Source organism: Coregonus clupeaformis, chromosome 20, assembly GCF_020615455.1.
Source record: "Coregonus clupeaformis isolate EN_2021a chromosome 20, ASM2061545v1, whole genome shotgun sequence".
Taxonomy (NCBI): domain Eukaryota; kingdom Metazoa; phylum Chordata; class Actinopteri; order Salmoniformes; family Salmonidae; genus Coregonus; species Coregonus clupeaformis.
In genome coordinates, this window is record NC_059211.1 from 27,806,358 (window position 1) to 27,811,357 (window position 5,000).

Consider the following 5,000-nt stretch of genomic DNA (forward strand, 5'->3'; position numbering starts at 1 on the left):
CACACACACATCCCATATTAGCCAGTGCAACACACACCAGGGTTACATTCATCAGGGCATGCAACAACATGAAAAACATTTTCAATGCCCAGTGCAGTCCAAAACGATTTTCCTGTGTTTTATATATATTTCCACACTATGAGGTTGTAATAATACTGTGAAATTGTGAAAATTAGGATAATACCCTTTTAAGAGCTGTTTGAAAAGACCTCCTGAAATGTCTGTTTTGGTGGGATGGAGTTTTGGCCTTCCATGGTGACATTGCCGTGTGGTAAATGAGTTAAAGGGAAAACATTTTCAACTTTGTCACGGTTTCGGCCGAGGCTGCCTCTCTTCCTTGCTCGGGCAGGCTTCGGCGGTCGTCGTCTCCGGAGTACTAGCTGCCACCGTTGTATGTTTCGATGTTCGTTTGGTTTTGTCTTGATGTTGTACACCTGTTATCGTTTAGCGTTCATTATTGTCCTATAAGTTCTCGTTGTGTTTGTCATGTGTTGTGTGTGATTGAACTTGCTGTCGTGTATGTCTGTGCTTCGTTCTCTCCTCTGTGTTGGAGAGGTTCTCGCACGTGTTTGTGCGTTTTTGTTATTTTGTTTGATTTTACGCCTGTGTGCGTAATCGCTCGTATCCAAGCTCTTTTGACTCGTTTTGAGTTTTGGTTCACTAAAGTCTATTGGACTAAGTTCCTGCGTCCTGCGCTTGATTCCTGCACCACACCTTCACAGCACACCTTCTGACAAACTTCATATTCATCATCTCCAGAACCAACCCAACATCAACATACTTTTGTATATATAGTGTATAGTGTATGTGGACACCCCTTCAAATTAGTGGATTTGGCTATTTCAGCCACACCCGTTGCTGACAGGTATATAAAATCGAGCACACAGCCATGCAATCTCCATAGACAAACATTGGCAGTAGAATGGCCTTACTGAAGAGCTCAGTGACTTTCAACGTGGCACCGTCACAGGATGCCACCTTTCCAACAAGTCAGTTCGACACATTTCTGCCCTGCTAGAGCTGCCCCTGTCAACTGTAAGTGCTGTTATTGTGAAGTGGAAATGTCTAGGAACAACAACGGCTCAGCCGTGAAGTAGTAAGCCACACAAGCTCACAGAACGGGACCGCCGAATGCTGAAGTGCATAGCGCGTAAAAATCGTCTGTCCTCGGTTGCAACACTCAGTACCGAGTTCCAGTCAGGGCTCTGTGCAGACCAGTCATGTTGATTTTGGAATGAGATGTTCAGCAGGTGTCCACATACTTTTGGTCATGTAGTGTATGTGAAAATGGTGCGTTTCTATGTTTTGTAGTAAAAAAAGATAGAGGAAGTGTTTCCAATGACATCATCGGTGTGCATCATGTGATTTTAACAAATTATGAGGAGGCATTGCCTACCAATTGTCTACTAATTGCTTAATGATGTCATTGGAAACACTTATCTTCCTCTATCTTTTTTTTCTACAAAACATAGAAATGCGCCATTACACATATGTTGATGTTGGGGTGGTGCTAGAGATAATGAATATGTAGTTGAAAAAAATAGAAATGTCCCTTTAGTTAATAGATCAATAACAAAGAGAGTTCCAAACCGCTCTGCCAACAACAGTAAATGTTCAGTTTTCCCCTCCCCATTCAGACCACTCCCAGACAGTCCTAGCAAAATTCTTGCCTGAGAAATTGCTATTTGCTAAGAAGCTATTTTTTGTGTCTTTTTTTTTTTTTTTTTTTAAACAATCACAATAAGGTACTTAATTTTTGGAGATAAAAACAACTGCATTGAACCTTTAAAAGTTTTCAGTTTTGGTGCCTAATGAACACCACCCAGGCTTCTGCAACACAGACACCAGTCTCCCTATCAGTTGGTAAAGAATGAACAAAGGGGGGGGGGCTGGTGTTCGGCATGAAAACAACAAGTGTGTCTGCTTGCGTAAGCATAAATGTATGTGAGTAGTACAGATGAGTATATGCACGTAGGTGCGTGTGTGGAGTTTGAACGCCCCCGCAGGTGTGGCTGGGTGGAGAGGAGGAAGTGATGTTCTGACAATAACAACTCTCTGTGGTTGTCAACACACACACATATGTTTGTTTTACTATCCTTGTGGGGACCAAACAATTGATTCCCATTCAAAATCCTATTTTCCCTAACCCCAACTTTAACCCTAACCCTAACCCTAACCCCAAACCCTAACCTAACTCCTAACCCCAATTCTAACCCTAACCCTAGCCGCTAAGCCTAAAATTGCCTTTTTCCTTGTGGGGACCGGCGAAATGTCAGCACTTGTGTGAATATTCCTTGTTTTACCATCCTTGTGAGGACTTCTGGTCCCCATAAGGATAGTAAAACCGAAAATGTGAACAGACGCACACACACAACAACATAAAAACTAGGGGTGTAACAGTTCTCCTAACAGTTCACAAAATCACAGTACAGTACGTATTGCGGTTTTGGGGTCAGGGTTCGGTTCGGTACAGTGGGAAAATGAATTGTAATTTACAATGTTCAGCATTCTCAATGTTCCTTGCATTGTCTGTTCTGACTGGATTGTTATGTTGGGCCTCTCAAGTTTCCACTCTGATGCTGCGTTTATAACCATGTGGGAGGTGGGAATGTACCAGTTGTGAAGTCGTAAATACCAGTTGGATTCATTCATGTGATTTGAACTCGTTGAGAAACGTTGATTGACTAATGGCCATCAAGCTGTGTCAACCATAAATTAAAAGTACAACTATTATGCTTGTAAACAAGTTCAAAACCACATTAATAGATTGCCAAGAAAAAGCTACACTCAGGAATTAAGGCAGCCAAACAGAGGTACAAACTCAGGCTAGAGCAGCAGTTCTCCAGCAACGACTGCTCGTCTGTCTGGAAAGGACTAAAACAAATGACCAACTACAAACTAAAAGCTCCCCCGACGGCAAACGACCCCTCACTGCCAAATAAACTAAACCAGTTTTACTGCAGATTTGACTCACAAAGGCCCCTCAACTTCGGCTTTGGTTTGCTTAAGGCCTCTACACTGTTTATGTGCCTAGATCTACGCAGGTGCATGTTTATAGGTGTATTCATTCGGGTTCACAGTGCAGACCGAACCGAGGTCCCCGTACCGAACACCCCTACCATTACACCCCTAATAAAAACACACGCTTCCACCTCCCACACCTGTCTGCTGTAAACAGAGGAGAGCTGTGCTGTGGAAACCACAGTATTACTCCGTCTTCCTTCTCCTGACGCACACACACACACACACACACACACACACACACACAGAGAGAGAGAGGATAAACAGGACAGGGTGCTCACAGACACACAGTACATGCACGCACACAGACACACAGTACATGCACGCACACAGACAATTGCAAAAACACCCACACATAGATACTGTCCCTCCTTCCCTCCATCTTACACCCACACACACGCACCCACGCACTGTAAAACAATGAAAACATTTGACAAGTTTATAACCTAAACAAACCAAAAAAACAGCATTTACAATGCAAGATTAAACATGTTAGTCAGCTTTTTCCTTTCAGTTTCCAACCAGGAGAACAGCTATATCTCCTAAGTGTTCAGATTTTCCTTTCCTATCGTCTTGTTTAAAGTGCATTTAGTCATTCGATATTGATGTGACTTTCCATGCCTTTTATTCAGATCAGTGTTAGGAATGTCTGTCAGCTTACCTACATTTCAGCACAACTAAACAGGACATTTGATTCAATAAATCTTTTAAATGTTTGTTACTCAACTGTGTTGAGTTCATTTCTGTTAACATATTTCCCAACATGCTTTGTTGGAGGTAGATTTTTTTTTTTTACAATAGTTTGTTTTAATATCTATGTTTCCTCATGCACATTGATTAATTAATTGATCTTATACTACACAAAGATAAATCAATTAAATTTTTCTAAACTAATACAGTCTGTAAGGGGTTGGATTTATTGCACCCGTTACTGAGATAGTTTTTCCAGTTTAGGTAGTCTTGTTTGTCAAGTCCTTCATCATAGCAGTCCTTCTGAGTGCAGGTTGTGGGTGATAAAATACTATCTGGCTGGATTCCGATAGGAATTACTAATCACTTCACAAACCAGCGTATTGTGACTTGCAGGTCTGATGTCGCCCATGAGCCAGGATTTTCAGACCACAATGTCGAGAATAACTAGGCCATAACTAAAGGCCTTATGACATGTATAATATGTGGTCATAAAGGGTTTAATATAAATTGAAACACATTCCCTTAGGCAGTCACTTGGTGAAAGCTTGAGGAATATAAGTTATTGAATGCAACAACCATGTCTGTCACTAACAAACACAGTCATGGGTGGTTATCACTCACATTCACTCAAAAGGCATGCTGGGAAATATGCAAATACAGCTTTACACCCTACAGTGTTAAAACAACACCCCCAGTGTTAGTGTTTAAAACCTAAACGCCTTGTGCTGAATAAATGTGCCCATGTGTTTAAAAAGTGTTACAGCGAATAAACATGTTCTGGTGTTTACAATCGTAACACTGTGACGCGTTTTCATTGAAATTCTAAATGCCTTAACGCGTTTAAAAAGTGTTACAGAAAAGTGTTTAGTTATGTGTTCAGATCCTAAACACTTGGTTTTACAGTGTACACATACAATTGCAAAAACACATAGCCACATCCACACACGGATGCACACAGCTACAAACAGAGCTGAGGTACTGAGAGGGTTAAGCGAGTGGTTACCATGGTGAGGCAGTGTCGCTAAGAGAAACTAGAACTCATCGTGTAAACAGGCTTTAAAAGGAACATCCTTTCAGCTGACCAGAGCCAAATCACACTGAGGGTTTAAGGCAATGTGTGTGATTGTGTGTGTTTGACATGTATACAAAGGGCAGCGTGACATTCTGAGGGGCTGAAATAAAAATACTAAAAGCTGAAGTGAGAGTTTCATACTGACCAATAGTATGAGACACAGTGTACGTGCAGGTGTGTGTACGTGTGTGTGTGTGTGTGTGTGTATGTGGGT

The 5,000-nt window shown here is 41.6% G+C and overlaps 1 protein-coding gene across 1 annotated transcript in view; it reads right to left on the reverse strand.

The window, feature by feature from the left end:
* jak1 (Janus kinase 1) overlaps nt 1-5,000 on the reverse strand; it is an 86,748-nt gene that overhangs the window by 36,769 nt on the left and 44,979 nt on the right. The gene's annotated exons all lie outside the window — the stretch shown is intronic.